The sequence below is a fragment of the Chiloscyllium plagiosum genome, unplaced genomic scaffold, assembly GCF_037043375.1.
Source record: "Chiloscyllium plagiosum isolate Xiang-an unplaced genomic scaffold, Cpla_swu_hap1 HiC_scaffold_42, whole genome shotgun sequence".
In the NCBI taxonomy this organism is placed as follows: domain Eukaryota; kingdom Metazoa; phylum Chordata; class Chondrichthyes; order Orectolobiformes; family Hemiscylliidae; genus Chiloscyllium; species Chiloscyllium plagiosum.
The window spans coordinates 913,785-937,019 of record NW_028270180.1 but is presented as its reverse complement, the minus strand read 5'-3'; the positions used below and the strand labels follow the sequence as shown (position 1 = coordinate 937,019).

The 23,235-nt window shown below is 43.2% G+C and overlaps 1 protein-coding gene across 8 annotated transcripts in view; it reads left to right on the top strand.

Moving 5' to 3' along the window:
- apba2b (amyloid beta precursor protein binding family A member 2b) overlaps positions 1–23,235 on the top strand; it is a 129,969-nt gene that overhangs the window by 68,204 nt on the left and 38,530 nt on the right. The window contains exon 1 of one of the 8 annotated variants that reach the window (XM_043680317.2): positions 21,146–21,305. The exons of the other annotated variants lie outside the window; for them this stretch is intronic. The gene's annotated coding sequence lies outside the window, so the exon portion shown is untranslated. Of the gene's footprint in view, positions 1–21,145; positions 21,306–23,235 lie in introns of those variants that run through there. 8 annotated transcript variants of the gene reach the window in all.

Sequence of the window (23,235 nt, the reverse complement as noted above, 5' to 3'; positions counted from 1 at the left end):
CAGTACTGATCTTTGTGACACACCACTGGTCACAGGCCTGTAGTCTGAAAAGCAACCCTTCACCACCACCCTCTGTTTCCTACCTTTGAGCCAATCCTCTTCATTACTTCTTTAAAAAACTCATTTAAGTTAGTGAGACATGATTTGCCACGCACAAAGCCATGTTGACTGTCTCTAACTAGTCTTTGCTTTTCCAAATACATGTAAATCTTGTCCCTCAGGGTCTCCTCCAACAACTTGCTCACCACTGATGTCAGGCTCCCCAGTTTATAGTTTCTGGCTTTTCCTTACGCCCTTTCTTAAATAGTACGACCACGTTAGCCAACCTCTAATCTTTCAGCACTTCACCTGTGGCTTTCGATGATACAAATACCTCAGCAAGGGAACCAGCAATCACATCCCTAACTTCCCACAAAGTTCTAGTGTACACTTGATCCGGACCCAGGGATTTATCCACCTCCAGCACCACCTCCTCTGTAATTTGGCATTTTACAAGATGTTGCTATTTATTTAGTCATGGAGATGTACAGCACGAAAACAGACCCTTCAGTCCAACGTGTCCATGCTGACCAGATTTATCCCTACCCAATCTAGTCCCACATGCCAGCACCCGGCCCATATCCCTCCAAACCCTTCCTATTCACATACCCATCCAAATGCCTTTTATATGTTGCAATTGTACTAGCCTCCACATCTTCCTCTGACTGTTCCTTCCATACACGTACCACCCTCTGCATGAAATAGTTGTCCCTTGGTCTCTTCTATATCTTTCCCCTCTCACCCTAAACCTATGCTGTCTAGTTTTGGACTTCCTCACCCCAGGGAAAAGACTTTGTCTATTTATCCTATCCATGCCCCTCATGATTTTATAAACCTCTATAAGGTCACCCTTCAGCCTCCGACGCTCCAGGGAAAACAGCCCCAGCCTGTTCAGCCTCTCCCTGTAGTTCAGATCCTCCAACCCTGGCAACATCCTTGTAAATCTTTCCTGAACCCTTTCAAGTTTCACAACATCTTTCCAATAGGAAGGAGACCAGAATTGCATGCAGTATTCCAACAGTGGCTTAACCAATGTCCTGTACAGCCGCAACATGACCTCCCAACTCCTGTACTCAATACTCTGACCAATAAAGGAAAGCATACCAAACGCCGCCTTCACTATCCTATCTACCTTTGACTCCACTTTCAAGGAGCTATGAACGTGCACTCCAAGGTCTCTTTGTTCAACAATCCTCCTTAGGACCTTACCATTAAGTGTATATGTCCTGCTAAGATTTGCTTTCCCAAAATGCAGCACCTCACATTTATCTAAATTAAACTCCATCTGCCACTTCTCAGCCCATTGGCCCATGTGATCAAGATCCCGTTGTAATCTGAGGTAACCCTCTTCGTTGTCCACTACAACTCCAATTTTGGTGTCATCAGCAAACTTACTAATTATACCTCTTATGCGCACATCCAAATCATTTCTATAAATGATGAAAAGTGGACCCAGCACCGATCCTTGTGGCACTCCACTGGTCACAGGCCTCCAGTCTGAAAAACAACCCTCCACCACAATCCTCTGTCTTCTACCTTTAAGCCAGTTCTGTATCCAAATGGCGAGTTCTCCCTGTATTCCATGAGATTCCTAAGGAAGGGCTCATGCCCGAAACGTCGATTCTCCTGTTCCCTGGATGCTGCCTGACCTGCGCTTTTCCAGCAACACATTTTCAGCAGCTTCCATGAGATCTAACCTTGCTCACCAGTCTCCCATGGGGAACCTTGTCGAATGTCTTACTGGAGTCCATATAGATCACATCTACTGCCCTGCCTTCATCAATCCTCTTTGTTACTTCTTCAACAAACTCAATCAAGTTTGTGAGACATGATTTCCCATGCATAAAGCCACGTTGACTATCCTTAATCAGTCCTTGCATTTCCAAATACATGTACATCCTGTCCCTCCGGATTCCCTCCAACAACGTGCCCATCACCGATGTCAGGCTCGCTGGTCTATAGTTCCCTGGCATGTCCTTATCAATTTCTTAAACAGTGGCACTACATTAGCCAACCTCCAATCTTCCACCTGTGACTATCGATGATACAAATATCTCAGTAAGAGGCCCAGCAATCACTTCCCTTGCTTTCCACAGAGTTCTAGGGTACACCTAATCAAGTCCTGGGGATTTATCCACTTTTATGCGTTTAAAGACATCCAGCACTTCCTCCTCTGTAATTTGGACATTTTTCAAGATGTCACCATCTATTTCCCTACAATCTATATCTTCCATGTCATTTTCCACAGTAAATACTGATGCAAAATACTTGTTTAGTATATTCCCCATCTCCTGCGGCTCCACACAAAGGCTGCCTTGCTGATCTTTGAGGGGCCCTATTCTCTCCCTAGTTACTCTTTGTCCTTAATGTATTTGTAAAAACCCTTTGGATTCTCCTTAATCCCATTTGCAAAAGCTATCTCATGTCCCCTTTTTGCCCTCCCGATTTCTCCCTTAAGTATATTCCTACTGCCTTTCTACTCTTCTAAGGATTAATGCGATCTATCCTGTCTATATCTGACACATACTTCCTTCTTAAAGTTCCCTAGCTTCTATATCCTTCTCCACAGCAAACGCTGGTGCAAAATACTCATTTAGTATCTTCCCCACCTCCTGCAGTTCCACATATAGGTGAAATAAAGATTTTTTTAACTGTTCTGCTGTTACTTTCTTAAATATTGATTTCAATACTTTTCCAACAGTAGATGTTAGGCTAATCGGCATATAGTTAACTCCTTTTTGCCTCCCTCCTTTTTTTAATAGAGGTGTGACACGAGCAGTTTTTCAATCCTCTGGTACTTCTCCAGAATCAAAGGAATTTTGGAGAATTACAACCAATGCCTCCACTATCTCTCTAGCTATCTCTTTTAGGATCCTAGGATGCAAGCCACATGACCAGGCCCAGGGATTTATCTGCCTGTAGACCCATTATTTTGTCTAATACTGATTTTCCTGCTCCTTGGATGCTGCATGACCTGCTGTGCTTTTCCAGCATCACTCTAATCTAGACTCTGATCTCCAGCATCTGCAGTCCTCACTTTCGCCATTTTGTCTAATACTACTACTTTAGTGATGGTGATGATATTTTAATTATACTGCACCAGTCACACCCTTAAACATCCCATTATTCCTCATGCAATGCAGATTTGGAGGTACTGATTGATAAAAATGGGAAGCCTGATTTATCTGATTTTGCTGATGATTTGTTGAGAAACATTGGACAGGTCATGGAAAGACATCTCTCAGTTTAGGACATTGGAGGTAGAGGCAATATAGATGAGATACAATACAAAAGGTCAAGAATATAAGCATACAAATTGACAGCAGGTCTAGGTCATTCAGCCCCTCGAGCCTGCTCTGCTATTCATTCGATCATTGCTGATTTGATTGTGCCTTCAACTCAATTTTCCAGACGGATCCAACACACCACGCTTCTATGGATTACCCAAAATTCACAAACCAGGAGTCCCCCTCAGACCCATAGTCTCGTCACCTGGAACATCAACTTACAGATTGGCCATGAGCTACACCAAAGAATAAAACACTTAGTACAAGACTCAAGCCATTCCATCCACTCCACTCAAGAATTCCTGAAGACCATCAAAGACACTAAGATAGAAGAGGATGAAATAATGGTTTCCTTTGATGTATAGCCCTACTCACATCAATCAGGCCAAGTAAACACTGACTACACTATTAGAAGACCCAAAGACACATACATCAATCACCACCAACTTCATCAGCAAGGACAGTATCGTCAAGCTTGTGGACTTATGCCTTACCACCCACTACACCTTCAACAACAAAACCTACAGTCAAACCAACAGAACACCCATGGGATCTCTGATACCAGGGTTCTTAGCAGAGACAATAATGCAGAGACTTGAACAAACTGCCTTGCCAACCATCCAACCCAAACTCTGGATCCGCTACATGGATGACACCTTTGTCATCACTAAATGAAACAAATTAGAGGAAACCTTCAAGACCATCAATAATAGCCTTACTGGCATAAAATTCACTAAAGAGGAAGAAAACAACAACAAACTGCCATTCCTAGATGTCACAGTAGACCGAACAGCCAATGGGGAACTTCAAACCAGCATACTCAGGAAAACAACACATACAGACCAAATATTGAACTACAGAAGCCATCATACCAACATCCACAAATGATACTGCATCAGAACTTTACTTCAACAAGCCACCACGCACTGCAGCACAGAGGAAGTACACAGAGCAGAGGAAAATCATCTGTACAGTGTATTCAAAAAGAATGGGTACCCAATGAACACAAGTCGGCGGATTTCTCAGAAACAAACCCAAATAAGCAGACAAAACACATCCAGAAACCCTAGCCATTCTCCCCTACATCAAAGACATCTTGGAAATGACTGCCAGACTACTCAGACCCCTTGACATCATGCTAGCCCACAAACCCACCAACACACTAAAACAGCAGCGAATGAACTTGAAAGATCCTATACAGACAACAAACAAAACTAATGTCATTTACAAAATACCATGCAAGGACTGTAGCAAACACTACATTGGACAAACAGGCAGAAAACTAGCCACCAGGATACATGAACATCAACTAGCCACAAAACGACATGACTCTCTTTCACTAGTATCCTTACATACAGATAAGGAGGGACACAACTTCGGCTGGACAACACATCCATCCTAGGACAAGCCAAACAAAGACATGCATGAGAATTCCTAAAAGCATGACATTCCAATTGGAACTCTATCAACAGACACGTTGACTTGGACCCCATTTACTACCTCCTGAGAAAAAGAATTGGAAATGACATCACCATAGGAAATGACATCCACGCAGGAAATGACATCACCAACCTAAAGAAACCCAAACATATAAATAGAAAGCAGGAATCATCGGCAATGCTTCATCCGGAGGCTCACTGAAGATCTTACCTAGTATGGTGATGAAACGTCTGAAAATGAACCTTCCAGCTCAGCGAGCAAACCTACATCCAGAACCTCAACCTGAGCCACATATCTTCTCAAAACTTGCTAATATATACAAATGTTTAAGTGATGGAGTCATATAGCAGGGAAACTGACCCTTCAGTCCCACTGTCCATGCTGACCAAGTTTCCCAAACTAAGCTAATCCCACTTCCCTGCATTTGGCCCATATCCCTCTACACCTTTCCTATTCGCATACCTGTCCAAATATCTTTTAAATGTTGTAACTGTACTGCATCTACCACTTCCTCTGGCAGTTCATTCCGCATATGAACCACTCTCTGTGTCAAAATGTTGCCCTTCAGATTCCTTTTAAATTTCTCCTCACCTTAAAAAATGTCCCCTAGTTTTTAACACCCCCATCCAAGGGAAAAGATCTTTGCTATTCACCTTATCTATGCCCTCATGATTTTATAAACCTCTATAAGGTCACCCTTCAACCTCCTACACTCCAGTGGAAAAGATCCCAGCCTATCCAGCCTCTCCTTACAATTCAAATCCTCCAGTCCCAGCAACATCTTGGTAAATCTTCTCTGAACCCTCTCCAATTTAATAATATCCTTCTTGGATGAAGGAACCAAATACAGCATTTCAAAGTTTGCTGACAGCACATGGTTGTGTCAGATGAAGTTGTGAGGAGAACATAAGGAGGTTTCAAGGTGATTTAGACAAGTTGAGTAAGTGGGAATGTCGAAGAAAATTTCAGATCTTCAGTATTGACCAACTTTATTTCATGATATATCATGGGAAGCAGCCAGTCCGTAAAACAGATTGCTAACTGCTTCGAAATATTACAGTTCAGCAGGGGTTTATATGTGACCCAGTTGATAATTTGCTTAACTAGACACAGTATGACAAAATAGCCACTAGATGGCCTACTTACACTTGCATTAGGTAAAGTGGAGGTCTTGCCAAAAATGTTTATTAAAAGGTCTATTGTTTAGGCTTGTGTCAATACTGTGTATTACATTGCTAATTTAACAACATTCCACAGATAAAGTATTTCATGAGTTTTGCAGAAAGCATGGTTGGGGTTATCAGGAGTGAAACCTTAAATCAAGAAAAGGCAACACCATAAGTAAAGGAAAAATAGGGGTTACTCAGGAATGGACCCAAATTCTTAACTAAGCCCTCTCTTATGCTAGGTGCCACAAGTTAACAGGCGCTTATATGAATTTTACTGACTGCAGGCTGACAATTAATTGCAGACAATTAATTATCTTGTACATTGTTGCAGGAGCACAGAACAGAGATAACCAACTGTTAATTTTCAATAATGCTTTCTTTCTTATGGATACACTTAATCTCAGTCCTACTGGGTCAGGTCAGACTTTGACACAGAATCTTGTACGCAGTTAGTTACAAATTTCTCTTAGTAATGATTTTTAGGGTAGCTAAGATAAGGCACAAAGAAAATGGCTTCCAGGGCCACAAAATTTCTTCTACAGGGAAAGATGTGGCAGATGCAACACAAAGTTGCTATGTGTGAAACTGGAAGAACTGCAGATGATAGAAATCAGAAACATATATAGGAATTGCTGGGAAAACTCTGCAGGTCTGGTAGCATCTGTTGAGAGAAAGCAGAGTTAACGTTTTGAGTCCGGTGATCCTTCTTCAGAACACTTTATTCTGAAGAAGAGTCACTGGACCCGAAATGTTAACTTTGCTTTCTCTCCACAGATGCTACCAGATTGGCTGAGATTTTTTTCAGCAATTTCTGTTTTTGTTGCAAAATATGAAGTTATATACTTCGGTGTGAAAAATAGAAAGAAAGAATATCTAATCTAATCTAATCTAATCTAATATTATTTAAATGGTGAGAAGTACTAAGACCATAAGACATAGGAGCAGAAATTAAGCCATTCTGCTCATTGGGTCTGCTCTACCATTTGATCATGGCTGATAAGTTTCTCAACCCCATTCTCTTGCTTTCTCTTGTAACCTTTGATCCCCTTGATATTCAAGAATCTCAGTCTTAAATATGCTCAGTGGCTTGGCCTCCACAGCCTTCTGTGGCAATGTATTCCATAGATTCACCACTCTCTGGCTGCAGAAGGTTTTCCTTATCTCCGTTCTAAAAGGTCTTCCCTTTACTCTGAGGCTGTGCCCTCAGGTCCTAGTCTCTCCTATCAATGGAAACATCTTCCCAACATCTACTCTATCCAGGCCATTCAGTACTCTGTATGTTTCAATTAGATCTCAGGGACTTGGGTTCGATTCCCGTCTTGGGAGTCTGTGTGGAGTTTGCACAATATCCCTATGTCTGTGTGGGTTTCCTCCGGTGCTCTGGTTTCCTCCCACAGTCCAAAGATGTGCAGGTTAGGTGAATTGGCCATGCTAAATTGCCGTAGTGTAGGTGCATTAGTCAGGGATGAATATAGGGTAGGGGAATGGGGCTGGGTGGGTTACTGTTCAGCAGGTCGTTGTGAACTTGTTGAGCCGAAGGGCCTGTTTCCATACTGTAGGGAATCTAATCTAATCTAATTTTCCACTGGGAAGACTGATGTGAAGTAATTATTCAGTTCCTCAGTCATTTCCTTGTTCCCCACTCCTCTCTGTTTGGCATCATTTTCCAGCAGCCCATTGTCCACTTTTGCCTCTATTTTGCTCTTTATATATCTCAAGGAACTCTATGGTCTTCCTTTTTTTTACTGGCTAGCTTAGCCTCATAATTAATCTTCTCCCTCCTCATTTATTTTTTCTTGTTCTCCTCTGTTGGTCTTTGTAAGCTTCCCAATCTTCTGGTTACCCACTGCCCTTCGTCACGTTTTATGCTATCCCTGACTTCCCTCGTCAGCCATGGTTTCCTCATTCTTCCTGTACCATGCTTCTTTTTCTGTGGGATGAATCTCTGCCGTGTCTCCTGAATTACTCTCAGAAACTCTTGCCATTGCTGTTCCACTGTCTTTCCTACTAGGATCCTCTTCCAGACAATTCGACCTAGCTCCTCCCTCATGCCTCTGAAGTTGCCTTTATTCAGCTGTAATACCATAATCTGATTCTATCTTCTCCCTCTCAGATTGCAGAGTAAATTCAGTCCTGTTATGATCACTGCCTCCTAAGGGTTCCTTCATCTTAAGCTTCCTTATCAAGTCTGCCTCATGGCTCAACACTAAATCCAGTGTTGTCTGTTCCCTAGTGGGCTTCACCACAAATTGCTCCAAAACGCCATCTCATAGACATTCCACAAATTCCTTTTCTTGCAGCCCACTACCAACCTGATTTTCCCAGACCACCTGAATGTTGAAATCCCCCATGATCACTGTACCTTTGCCTTTCCTACACATCTTTTCTATCTCCTGGTGTATCCTGTGCCCCAGCTTCTGACTATTGTTTGGAGGCCTATTTTAGAGGAACCTCAATTATCCGAATACCAATTATCCGAAAATCGGATTATCCAAAGAAGATCTCGAGGTCCCAATAGAAACATTGCATCAAAGACGTGTTTCCAACAGTGATCGTGTCTTTTGTTTACAGTGATTAAACAGGCACCATCTCCAAATGACTGACCTCCTGCCCTCTCTCTCCCCCTACACACTTTCCCTGGAGTTCTACTGAGGGGTGTACCCTAAGCCCCCCCCCTTCCCCAGATAATCTCTCCAACATTGTCCTGTACAGGGCAAATGTAAAACCCGTCAAAAAGGTGCAGTAAAAAGTTGTGTGTGTGGCTGTGGCTGTAGCTGTGGGTGTGTGTGTGCGCGCACGCTATTTGGAGACTTACCCCATAAAGGCAGCAGCAGCAGTCTTGTTGTTGGTGTCCAGTGTGGTTGCCCTGGAGAGGGGGCCAAGGCAGACGGGGGGGGGGGGGGGGGGGGGGGTGGGCTCACAGGGTGGGGAGCAGATGAAGGTGGGGGGGGGGAAAGAGGTGTATGGGGGGGGGGGGGGGTGTTGGATGGGGTTTGGGGGGGGCGGGGTTGGGCGGTGATGTTGGGGCAGACGGGAACGGTGTTCGACAGGGGTGGGCAGTGTTCGACGGGTTTGGGAGCAGGGGGGCAGTTCTGGGGGGGGGGCTTGCACACTGTCACCTGAACAGGGAGCAGACTTTAAAAACTCTGAACCCCAGAGGAAAGGCATTTAATTGATTAACCAAATAATCAATTATCCGAATGAAATCGTGCCTGCCCATCACGTTCGGATAATCGAGGTTCCCCTGTACATAAATGTAACTATGGTTTTTTTACTTTTACGGTTCCTCAATTCTACTCACACAGATTCTGCACAATCTGACTCTACTTCATTTCATACTATTGATTTAGTTTCATTACTAATAAGGCAAGCCCACCCCTTCTGCCCACCTGCCTATCTTTTCGATAGGATGTATATCTTTGGATATCCAGTTCCTAATCTTGATCCCCTTGCAGCCGTGTCTCCTTGATGTCCACCATGTCATACCTGCCAATTTTGATTTGTGCCACAAGTTCATTTACCTTATTCCTTATACTATGTGCATTCAGGTATACACCTTCAGACCTGTATTAACTGCCCCTCTTCTCATTGTCACTTATTTGTCCAGCATGCTTAAAGTTTAATTGCTAACCCTTTCCATACACTCAGTCTTATTTGTGTTTGAACTGGAGATTTTAATAACCTCTCCTGAGTTCTGCAGTCTTACCTCCTCCCTTAATTCGAGTTTTCTAATTTCCCCTATAACTGGACCCTCCCCAACCCTATTTAGTTTAAATTCCTGTCTGTAGCCCCAGCTATGTGATTGCTGGGACTCTGGTCCTAGCACAGTTCAGATGAAGACTGTTCCATTGGAACAGGTCCCTTCTTCCCCAATACTGGTGCCAATGTCCCATGAATTCAAACCCATTTCTCCCACATCAATCTTTGAGCTACACATGTTCTTCCTTAGTCTTATTGATCCTGTGCCAATTAGCTTGTGGCTGAGGTAGTGATCCAGAGATTATTACCTTCTTGGTTCTGCTGTTTAATTTAGCACCTAGCTGTTTATACTTGCTTAGCCGAATCTCTTTCCCTGGTTTTACCTATGTCATTGGAACCTACGTGGACCACAACTACTGGATCTTTACCTTCCCACTCCAAGTTCCTTTGCAGTTCAGATGAGATATTCTGAATTCAAGCACCAGGCAGGCAACACAACATCTCGATTCTGGTTACAGAGAACAGTGTCTATGCCTGTAACTATATTATCCCCAATTACAACAACAATTCTCTTCTCACACCCCTCTTGAATGACTCCCTGCGCCACGGTGCTGTGGTCAGTTGGCTCGTCCTCCCTGCAGTCCCCATTCCTGTCCACACAGGGAGCAAAACTGTTGAACCTGTTGGACAAGGTCAGGGGCTGAGACTCCTGCAACTCTACCTCCCGGATCCCTCTACCTGCCTCACTCACAGCCACACCCTCCGGTCCCTGGCCACTGGCTGAATTTGAGTTAGTTCATTTAATGGGTGTGACTGTCTCCTGAAACATAGCATCCAGGTAACACTCTCCCTCCCTGATGCGTCGCAATGTTTGAAGGTCAGACTCCAACTTATCAACTCTGAGCCGGAGTTCTTCCAGCAACCAACATTTCCTACAGACATGGTCACTGGAAACCACAATGAGGTCCTTCAGCTCCCACATCATGCAGAAACAATGCATCACCTGACCCTCCATCCTTATTTTATTTAAAGAGGTCTGGGTGTTTTTATAAACCAGTCAATGGAAATAGATAGTCCTGAAGAAGAGTTACAGCTGAAACGTCAAATTCTCCACCTTCTGATGCTGCCTGGCTTGCTGTGTTCTTTCAGCTTCCTGCTTGTCTACCTTGGATTCCAGCATCCGCAGTTTTTTTGTCTCTAATGAAACTAGACAGGCAGGTATGTTAAGCAATGAGTAAGGCAAATGGTATGTTGGTTTTCATTGCAAGAGAATTTGAGTTCAGAAGTACTGCAGTTATACAAGATCTTGCTGCGATCACAACTGGTGTATTGTGTGCAGTTTTGATCTTGCTGCCTAAAAGAGGATATACTTGTCATAGAGAGAATGCAGGAGAAAGTGAGGACTGCAGATGCTGGAGATCAAAAGTTGAAGAGTGTCATGCTGGAAAAGCACAGCCGGTCAGGCAGCATCCGAGGAGCAGGAGAATCGATGTTTCAAGTGTAGGCCCTTCATCAGGAATGAGGCTTGTGGCCCAAGGGGGCTGAAAGATAAATGGGAGGGGGGTGTGGCTGGGATGGGGGAAGGTATCTGGGAATGGGTAGATGAAGGTGCAGGTGAAGGTGATGGGTTGGAGAGGAGGGTAGAGTAGATAGGTGGGAAGGAAGATGGACAGGTAGGGCAGTTCAAGAGGGCAGTGCCGAGTTGGAAGGTTGGATCTGGGTTAAGGTGAGGGGAGGGGAAAGGCGGAAACTTGTGAAATCCATGCTGATCCGGTGTGTTTGGAGGGTCCCAAGGTGGAAGATGAGGTGTTCTTCCTCCAGGTGTTGGGTGTTTAGGGTTTGGCGGTGGAGAAGGCCCAAGACTTGCACATTCTTGGCGGAGTGGGATGGGAGTTAAAGTGTTTGGCCATGAGGTGGTGGGGTTGTTTGGTGCGTGTGTCCCAGAGATGTTCTCTGAAGTTCTGCGAGTTGGCGTCCTGTCTCCCCAATGTAGAGGAGACCACATTGAGAGCAACGGACATAGTAGATGATGTGTGTGGAAGTACATGTGTTGGACGTGGAAGGATCCTTTGGGGCCATGGAGGGGGGCAAGGGGGGTGGTGTGGGTGTAGATTTTTACACTTCTGACGGTGGCAGGGAAGGATTGCACTTCTACCCACTCCATCAAGGACAAGTCCTGGGCCTCCTCCACAGCAAACCCTAACCACCAATGCCTGGAGCAAGAATGCTTCATTTTCTACCTTGGGACCCTCCAGCCACACGGGATCAATGAGGATTTCACCAGTTTCCTCATTTCCCCCCCCCCCCCAACCTTATTCCAGATTGAACATTCCAACTCAGCACCGTCCTCTTGAACTGTACTATATGCCCACATATCTGCTTCACCCTCCTCTCCGACCTATCATCTTCACCCCCACCTTCAACTACCCATTGCATTCCCAGCTATCTTGCTCCCCCCAGCCCCACCCCCTCCCATACATCTCTTAGCCCCCTTGGGCCACTTGCCTCATTCCTGATAGAGGGAAAGCAGCAGAGCATCACTGGACTGATAAGCAGGACTGTGTCCCATGAGGAGAGATAAGTTTGACTGGGTCTGTGTTTACTAGAGTTAAGAAGGATGTTTCAATCTTTGGAGTCTAGAACCAGGGAACACAGCCTCAGGATAGTGATTAGATCAGGTAGGACTCAGATGAGGAAAAATAGACCTGTGGAATTCTCTACCACAGAAGGCTGTCATTAAATATATTATTTAAAAAATACATTTTCAGATTCTAAAGACATCTCGGGGTTTGGGGAGAAAGAGGAACAATCATGATCAAATTGAATGATGGAGCAGGTTGGAAGAGCCAAATGCCCTATTTCTGTCCTACATTTTCTATGTAAAACCCCATAGTTCTAAACTTTATCCTAGTTGTCGTCTCTTCCACAAGAGGGAGCATCATTTCAGCAGCCATCTTTTCAAATCCTCTCAGGATCTTACATGTTTCAGTAAGATCACATCTCAATCTTCCAAACTCTAATGGATACAGGCCCAAAATATCCAAACTTGCCTATAACTCTTACGTTCCTTGAATCAGTCTTGTGAACCCTCTCTGAATTGTTTCTAATGCAATAATATCATTATTAAATGAGATCAGAATTGTATACAGTAGTCCAGATTGTGGTCTCAGCAATTACCTGTTAAACTGTATCAAAACAACCCTATTTTTATATTCCCTTCCCCTTGCAATAAACATCAATAGTCCATTTTTCTTCCTGGTCATTTGCTGCACCTACATAGTAACATTTTGTGATTTGTGTACCAGGATACCAGGATTACTGTGAACCTCACAATTCTGCAATCTACTTTTATTTAAATATGATGTGGAGGAGTCAGTGTTGGACTGAAGTGGACAAAGTTAAAAATCACACAACACCAGATTATAATCCAACAGGTTTTTTTGGAAGTACTGGCTTTCATCAGGTAGCTGTAAAACAGGAATTTAAGACACAGAATTTATGGCAAAAGATTACAGTGTCATGCAAATGAAATGATATATTGAACAAACCTAGATTGTTCAATATATCTAGGGCGGCACGGTGGCACAATGGTTAGCACTGCTGCCTCACAGCGCCAGAGACCCGGGTTCAATTCCTGATTCAGGCGACTGACTGTGTGGAGTTTGCACATTCTCCCCGTGTCTGCGTGGGTTTCCTCCGGGTGCTCCGGTTTCCTCCCACAGTCCAAAAATGTGCAGGTTAGGTGAATTGGCCATGCTAAATTGCCCATAGTGTTAGGTAAAGGGGTAAATGTAGGGGTATGGGTCAGTTGTGCTTCGGCGGGTCGGTATGGACTTGTTAGGCCGCAGGGCCTGTTTGCACACTGTAAGTAATCTAATCTAATCTAGATTGCTCTTGCATCTTTCATTTTTTAGAATGGGCTGCAGGTTCTGGGATTTACATATTAATGAATCGAAACCTGCAAACCATTCTAAAAGATGAAAGATGCAATAGCAATTTAGGTTTGTTCAATGTATATTTCAGTTGCATGACCCTGTAATCTGTTGCTATAAACTCTGTGTTTTAGATCCTGTTTCACAGCTGTCTGATGAAAGCCAGTACTTCCAAAAAAAAACCTGTTGGACTAAAACCTGGTGTTGTGTGATTTTTAACTTTATTTAGATAGTGTACTTCCTTTCCGTCTTTCCTGGCAATTCATATTCAACCATATTACACTCCGTTTTCCATATTTTTGCCCACTTCACAACTTGCTTTTCTACCTATCTTTGCAAAATCTGTAAATTTACTAACGATACACTACAGCACTGAGACCTATGACACTTCAATTGTTACGTCTTTCTAATCTGAAAACAGCCTGTTTATACCTACTGTATTTCTTGTTAATTAGCCAATTTTCTCTTTGCAAGTATGTTACCCCTACACATTGAGCTCTTACTTTGTGTCGTAAGCTTTCGTGTGACACCTTCTGGAAATCCAAGAATAATGCACCCTCAGGTTGTTCTTTTCTATATTATCTGTCTCTTTCTCAAAGAACTATAATACAATTACAACATTTAAAAGGCATCTGATGGGGATCTGAATAGGAAGGGTGTCAAAGGATATGGGCTAAATGTTGGCAAATAGGACTAGATTAATTTAGGGTATCTGAACGGCATGGATGAGTTGGACCGAAGGGTCTGTTTCTGTGCTGTACATCTCTATGACTCTATGACTCTTCAAAGTTTGTGAGAAGATTTGTAGCTTGGGTGCTCATTGTTGTGGTTCTGTTTGCCGAGCTGGGAATTTGTGTTGCAGACGTTTCATCCCCTGTCTAGGTGACATCCTCAGTGCTTGGGAGCCTCCTGTGAAGCGCTTCTGTAATGTTTCCTCCGGCATTTATAGTGGTTTGTCTCTGCCGCTTCCGGTTGTCAGTTCCTGCTGTCCGCTTCAGTGGCCGGTATATTGGGTCCAGGTCGATGTGTTTGTTGATATAATCTGTGGATGACTGCCATGCCTCTAGGAATTCCCTGGCTGTTCTCTGTTTGGCTTGTCCTATAATGGTAGTGTTGTCCCAGTCGAACTCATGTTGCTTGTCATCTGCGTGTGTGGCTACTAAGGATAGCTGGACGTGTCGTTTCGTGGCTAGTTGGTGTTCATGGATACGGATCGTTAACTGTCTTCCTGTTTGTCCTATGTAGTGTTTTGTGCAGTCCTTGCATGGGATTTTGTACACTACGTTGGTTTTGCTCATGCTGGGTATCGGGTCCTTCGTTCTGGTGAGTTGTTGTCTGAGAGTGGCTGTTGGTTTGTGTGCTGTTATGAGTCCTAGTGGTCGCAGTAATCTGGCTGTCAGTTCAGAAATGTTCTTGAAGTATGGTAATGTGGCTAGTCCTTTAGGTTGTGGCATGTCCTTGTTCCGTTGTCTTCCCCTTAGGCATCTGTTGATGAAATTGCGGGGGTATCCGTTTTTGGCGAATACATTGTAGAGGTATTCTTCTTCCTCTTTTTGCAGTTCTGGTGTACTGTAGTGTGTTGTGGCCCTTTTGAACAGTGTCTTGATGCAACTTCTTTTGTGTGTGTTGGGGTGGTTGCTTTCATAGTTCAGGACTTGGTCTGTGTGTGTGGCTTTCCTGTATACCTTTGTGGTGAATTCTCCGTTCGGTGTTCTCTGCACCGTCATGGCTAGGAATGGGAGTTGGTTGTCCTTTTCTTCCTCTCTAGTGAATCTGATTCCTGTGAGTGTGGCGTTGATGATCCGGTGTGTGTTTTCTATTTCTGTGAATAGAATACAGTAAAATAGGTAAGAAGGCTAATGGTGAGGACAACACAAAGAATCTGCAAAGGGGTGTGGGCAAGTGAGTGGGCAACAATTTGGCAGATAGAATATAATGTGGGAAATGAGAGGTTATGCACTTTGAAAAATTAAGGAGCTGAATATTATTTAAATAGTATAAACTGCAGCAGAAAAGGATTTGGGTCCTTGTGTATGAATTTCAAAAAGCAAGCATCCACTTTCAGCAGAGAGTACTGCCTGACTCCCCAAAGCCTATGCAAGTCAGTAGTATGTTTGAATATTCTCCATTTGTTTGGATGAGTGTAGCATCAATCATGCTCAAGCTGCTTGATACCATCCAGAACAAATCAAACCATTTGACAGGCACCATGTCTATAAATGTTGGTGAATTTTACATTATTTGGGTCTAGTGAGGTGGTGGTGGTTCTAAACTGGCCCAAAACTCGAATGTAGTTCACTTTAAGCTAAACCTTCTAATTTTTCTCTTGCTCTTAAAGTTTCAAAATGGTGCCATATTGTGGAAATGAATGAAATTTACTGTATTTTACTGTATTTTATTGTATTTCTCACTGCAAAATACACGTGAGAAAGAAAATCATTAATTCATTCAACTCCACCAGTGGCACTCAGTAGCAGTAGTGTGTACCATCTGTAAGATATTCTGCAAAAGTTCACCAAACCTCCTTGGACAGAATCTTCTAAACCCACAGCCATTTCTATTTAGAAGGACAAGAGCATCGGATACCATATCCTGCAAGTTCCCCTCCGAGTGACTCACATCTGATTTGCTCTGTGGGTGTCCCTATACCAAATGGATTGCAACAGTTCAAGAAGATAACTCACCACCACCTTCTTAAGAAAAACTAGGCAAGGGCTTGTGCTGCATTTGATGGGCACAATTTATGAATAAGTAAAAAGAAAGGAAAAGCAAAAAATATATTTGCCTTTATTTCAAATGGTATAGAGGATAAAAACAAGAAGGTCTTACTAAACTAATTCAAGACACTAGTCAGACCACACCTCGAATAGCATGAACAATTTTGATTCCCTCATCTAAGGAAATATATACTGATATTGGAGGAAGTTCAGAGAATGTCCAAGCACGGAGGGATTTTCTTATGATGAGAGGTTGGGTAGGTTGGGCTTGTATTCATTGGAGTATGGAGAGATTGTTTTCCCTTGTGGGAAAGCCTAGGACCAGTGGGCATAATCTCAGTAAAGGTCACCCACATAAGACAGAGATGAGAAAGAATTTCTTCAACAGGAGGGTAGTGAATCTGTGGAATTCTTTATGCAGAGGGCTGTCGAGGCTGAGTTGTTAAGTATATTCAAGGAATCAATGGGTTATGGGGGAAAAAGGCAGGAAAGTGGAGTTGAGCATTTTCAGATCAACCATGATCTCATTGAATGGTAGAGCAGACTTGATGGAGCTGAATGGCTTACTTCAGCTCATAAGTCTTATATTGTTAATATTTTGAATCTGGAAATGTTGGAAATGTAGTACTGATCTCTGTGGAGAGAGAAATAGAGTTAAGGTTTCAGATCCGTAGCCTCTCAAGCTGAGCTTCAGTTGGAGCTTTCAAAACAGACAGATTTTTATTGGTTTTGAAATCAGTACTTGTCAAAAGGGTGAAGGTAGCTCTCAGCCATTATCTAATTAAATGGTGGAACAGGCTTGAGAGATTAGCTGGTTTATTTTTATTTCTTTGTCATTATTATGTTATTCCTTTATTCAAGAAAGGGAATAGGGGTAATCCTGGGAATTACAAACAAGTCAGCTTTATGTGTGTGGTGGGAAAATTATTGGAAAAGATTCTGAGAGACAAGATTTATGACTACTTGGAAAACCGTCGTTTGATTAGAGATAGTCAGCACGGCTTTGTGAGGAGCAGGTCATGTCTCACAAGCCTTATTGAATTCTTTGAGGATGTGACAAAACACATTCATGAAGGTAGAGCAGTGGATGTAGTGTACATGGATTTTATCAAAGCGTTTGAGAAGGTTCCACATGGTAGGCTCATTCAGAAATTAAGGAGGCATGGGATACAGGATAATTTGGCTGTCCAGATTCAAAATTGGCTGGCCCCAGAAAACATAGGGTGGGAAGAGATGGACAGTTTTCAGCCTGGAGCTCGGTGACCAGTGGTGTTCCGCAGGGATCTGTTCTGGGATCTCTGCTATTTGTGATTTTTATAAATGACTTGGATGAGGAAGTGGAAGAGTGGGCTAGTGAGTTTGCTGATGACATGAAGGTTGATGGAGTTGTGAATAGTGTGGAGAGGGCTGTTGTAAGTTGCGATGGGATATTGACAGGATGGAGAACTGGGTTGATAAGTGGCAGGTGGAGATCAACCTGGAAAAGCGTGAAGTGATTCATTTTAGAAGGTCAAATTTGAATGCAGAATACAGGGTTAAAGGCAGGATTCTTGGCAATGTGGAGGAACAGAGGGATCCTGGGGTCCATGTTCATAGATCTCTCTTGATAGGATTGTTAAGAAGGCGTATGGTGTGTTGGCTTTCATGAGCAGGGGGATTGAGTTTAAGTGCTACAAGTTTATTCTGCAGCTCTAATGAGCCCTGGTTAGACCACACTTGGAATATTGTGTTCAGTTCTAGTCACCACAGGATATGGAAGCTTTAGAGAGGGTGCAGAGGAGATTTACCAGGATGCTGCCTGAACTGGAGCGCACGTCTGATGAAGAAAGTTTGAGGGAGCTAAGGCTTTTCTCATTGGAATGAAGAAGGATGCAAGGTGACTTGATAGAGGTGTACAAGAAGTTGACAGGAGAGTGAAGAGTCAGAGACTTTTTCCCAGGGCAGAAATGGCTATCACAAGGGGGCATAATTTTAAGGTGATTGGAGGAAGGTTTAGGGATGATGTCAGACATTGGTTCTTTACTACAACCTCTGGTAGTGCATTCCACACACCCATCACTCTGTGTACAGTCAGATACATTAGGAACATTTAAGCGACTCTTGGATAGGCACATGGATGACAGTAAAATGAAGGGTATGTAGGTTAGTTTGATCTTAGAGTAGGATAAAAGATCGGTACAATATAAAGTACCGAAGGGCCTGTACTGTGCTGTACTGTTCTGTGTTCTATTAATGAATCACCCAGTTGAAGGGTTAGCGCTTCGCGTATAGAACAACACTAAGATTAAAAAGTAGATGCAAAAAAACTGACTCGGGCATAGTGAAAGATAACGCCATGCCTGTGTTTACTACCAGTAGCTTGTACATACAAGAGAAATGTGGAGATGTTGAGAAGCTCACCATTTAAAGCAGAATAATAGGGATCATTAAGAAAACAGTTCAGAGGATTGCTGAAGACAATAGCATTAAGAAAATGGCAAAGAAGCTTGGAGCAGAAATTGGAAACCTAAGAGAGATGAAGCTGGTGGCAAGATTAACGAGGTAAAAACAATGACTGCAGATGCTGGAAACCAGATTCTGGATCAGTGGTGCTGGAAGAGCACAGCAATTCAGGCAGCATCCGAGGACAGGCAAAATCGACGTTTCGGGCAAAAGCCCTTCATCAGGAATAAAGGCAGAGAGCCTGAAGCGTGGAGAGATAAGCTAGAAGAGGGTGGGGGTGGGGATAGAGTAGCATAGAGTACAATAGGTCAGTGGGGGAGGAGATGAAGGTGATAGGTCAGGGAGGAGAGGGTGGAGTGGATAGGTGGAAAAGGAGCTGGGCAGGTCGAAGAAGAACGCCTCATCTTCCGCCTCGGAACACTTCAACCCCAGGGCATCAATGTGGACTTCAACAGCTTCCTCATTTCCCCTTCCCCCACCTCATCCTAGTTTCTAACCTCCAGCAACACTGTCCCCTTAACTTGTCCGACCTGCCCAGCTCCTTTTCCACCTATCCACTCCAACCTCTCCTCCCTGACCTATCACCTTCATCTCCTCCCCCACTGACCTATTGTACTCCATACTACTCTATCCCCACCCCCACCCTCCTCTAGCTTATCTCTCCACGCTTCAGGCTCTCTGCCTTTATTCCTGATGAAGGGCTTTTGCCCGAAACGTCGATTTTGCCTGTCCTCGGATGCTGCCTGAATTGCTGTGCTCTTCCAGCACCACTGATCCAGAATGGTGGCAAGATTAGCCTCTCCAAATTCAGTTTCGCAATTTTCTGACTCACTGTTTTTCCAATCTGGTATAATTGCTGTCACAGCCTGGTGTCTGCACATCTCTAAATGTCTCTGGTAGTTATAACCAGTAATCTGGATAAAGCTTAAAATTCTGTTCCATTTTGTGATAATACTGTATCTCCATGCAAGGCTGAGTGGAGCCTGTTAAAGAGGAAATGTATTTAATCAGGATTAATAACAGGATGATGTTTACCTCCTGAAGTTTGTTCACAATGAAATTGGCCTTTGCTTTTGACCCTCCCATTCCTTAACTTCCGTCTTCCAAAAACGTGGCAACCACATTTCCAAGACCAATGTTCCCCTCTCAAAGAATGGGGCATCTTTTTAGATTAAAAGGCAGGAGCACCCAAGGTATATCACCAAGAGGGCATCTGACTAAATAGGAGGAAGAGACAGAAATGGAGTTAGACTGCACTGCGCAGAGACATGATTGAGTGGTGGAACAGACTCAGTGGCCAAATGGCCTAATCCTAGTCCTGTGTCTTATGGTCTAATGGAGACCTATCCCAGATCTGCAGCTTTTATCGGCTAAGACCTTTTTTTATCAAGGATTGCAGCACAGAAATTTTCACAGCCAAAGGACATCCAAAGCACTTTACAGGCAATGAAGTATTTTTAAAGTAATCTAATCTAATCTAATCTAATCTAAAGTGTTGCCACTGTTGTAATATAGGCAAATCAGCAGTCTGCTTTCATACAGCTATCTCTCACAAATGACAGTATGAAAGTCAAATAATCTGTTTTATGATATTGATTGAGGGATAAATATTGGCTAGGACTCAAAGGAGAACTCCCTGCTTTTTCTCTGTGAGACCTTTTTATATCTATCTGAGAAGGTAGATATGCCTCAGTTAAACATCTTATCTGAAAGGTGGCACCTGTGATAATGTAATATCCCTTCAGCACTGCACCAGAGTGTCAGCTTTATTTTTTTCTGATCAAGTCCTAAAGTGGGACTTGAACCCACAAGCTTCTGACTCAAATGTGAAGAGTACTAACCACTGAGTCAGGACGAACACCAAGGCCTATTTGACCTTTTTTAGGTTCTTTCTTTTCCCTGTCCATTTTTCTCTCTCATCCCACCCCATTTCCCATCCTTTCCATGCTTGTTACTGCAGGGAGACTGTTATTCCATCAGTGTGTATTGTGGTTGGACCCCTTGCATCGCCTGGGTTGTACATTTCATCCTGATAAACATCAAGGTAATATTGAAAATGGAATTAAGACAAAGGGCAAAAATGCAAGAAATGTGAACAGAAACAGCATGTGCTGGATATATATAGCTGACCTGCTACAGATAAAAGAGGGAAGTGGGGTGTATCAATTGTGTTGCTTCTTAGTTTCAGGAATGCGAGTGAAAAAAAGTGCAGTTTCTCCAGTGTCTGCATGTTAAAATAAACCCATTTATAGACTGACAATGAAATCCTTACAACTGCTTGTCATGAAATGTGTTTGAGAGCGAGGGCCATGAATTATTTATCACAGCTCCCTTTTGGACCCAGCTGCAGATATTACTGACTGCCAGTTGTCGTGAAATTTCTGTTATTTACGGGGAGTTGATGCTGAATTATTCAGAATTTCCTTCAACTGAGGACCAACATTTTCTTCAGCACCTTAATCTCTTGGATACTATTTCCAGAGTTACAGTTGTTTGGGAAGAGTATGTGGTGATAGATATTTTAGGATGTGATATTGTTTGTGCGTGAGTGAACAGGGTTGATGGAACTCGCAATGGCAGGTATTGTGCTTTGATTATCCTTCTACACAGAACAGCAGTGATCTTAGTCACAGGGGGATAGTTGGACACTCTCATAGTCTATGATTAGACTGCATTTGAGAGCTCTGTCAGTCTACTGTCTGAGCAATTGCAGCTATAAGACAGGCTGAGAATGGAGGCAATGTGAGACTCAATGAGGAGCTTCACTACATGCCTTGGCAAGAGCCAGATCAGTGCCATGATTCTGTTTCCATAGTGACCAGCGAGGTTGTAGAGTAATTATTTAGAGCACTAAGAATTGTACAGAATCCTCACCCCTCAGCTCTCACCATAAAACAGAGCAGCATTAATTATCCCTCGATGTTCTTGTACAAAATCCAGACAATCACTCCAGCGCAGTAACAAGTGAGTGCCACAGAGCATAAGGTCATTATTGAGGAAGCACTGTACTGTCAGAAGTTCAGGACTGAGGGAGTACTGCACTGTTGGAGGGTTTGTGCTGAGGAATTTGCTGCGCCATTGCAGAGTCAGTACTAGGGGAGCTCTGCATTGCTGGAACCTATGTACCTATGTTCCATTTAATTGTTCCTGCCACTGAACAGACCTCCAAGGTTTATGTGTGGCAATATGCGAGGACCCCCTGAACTGCTGTGTGGCCATGTACAAATTAGGTGCAGTATAGGCCAGCACTGAAGGAGTAAGATGTTATCCTGCTTGCCCTCTTAGACAGGTGTAAACTATTTCATGACACTATTTGGTGAAGGGCACGAGAGTTCTCCCCAGTGTCCGCAGTCATATATTCCTCAACCAATGTTGGTAAATTATATTTTTACTTTTATATTTCTCTTCCTGTCCTGAGCTGCCTCCCTGCTATTTTCTGACACCCACGAGTGTCAAGACCCTATTCCAATTTTAGCCACACCCTCAGCTTTTGACAATTATTGTTTTTTTCCAGATTTTAGTATTTCTCTCACTGATATGACTGATTATTGAGACTCTCAAGGTACCCTGAAATAAGTCCACTTGTGACAATCTAGGGGAGAGGACAATGATGCTGGACCAAATGAGGTCAGGGATGCTGGGCTGAGGCTGGGCAGCAATCGAACTAGCGTGAAATCAAGGAGCCCTAGCAAAACTGGAGTCAATGGAAATCAGGAGAAAACTGTCTGCTGGTTGGAGTCATACCTGGTACACAGGAAGATGGTTGTAGTTTTTGGGTGTCAGTCATCTCAGCTCCAAATCATCTCTGCAGGAGTTCCTCAGGGTAGTTTATAGGCCAATCATTTTCAGCTGCTTCAACAATAATCTTCCCTCTATCATAAGTTCAGAAGTGATGATGTTTGCTGATCATTGCGCAATGTTCAGCACATTCATGATTCCTCAGATACTGAAGCAGTCTTTGTCTAAATGCAGCCAGACCTGGACAATATCCAGGCTTGGGCTGACAAGTGGCAAGTAACATTCAAGCTTCACAAATGCCAGGCAATGATGGTCTCCAACAAGAGAGAATCTGAAAATCTTCCATTGATATTCAATGGCATCACCATTGCTGTACCTTTTATAAGATGCGGTGCAGAAATTCACCAAGATTCTTTAAACAGCAACTTCCAAATTTCTGACCAATGTCACCTAGAAAGACAAAAAAACAGATACATGGGGATATCACCTGCTGTGAGATCCCCTCCAAGTCAGTCACTATCCTGACTTGGAAATATATCACCATAATCTAGAAATAAAGGCTCAGTTCTGAAGATAGATACATGGACACCGTGACTGGGGTCTCATGTGTATCAATCTTGATAACAATGCTTAAAGCATATTGGATCTTTGGCTTTGTAAGTAAAGTCATTGAATGTAAACACAGTTATGTTGAACTTTTATAATGCTCTGGTGTGTTCACAATGGAAGTATGATGCCTAGTGCTGATCACCACATTATAGGAAGGATATGG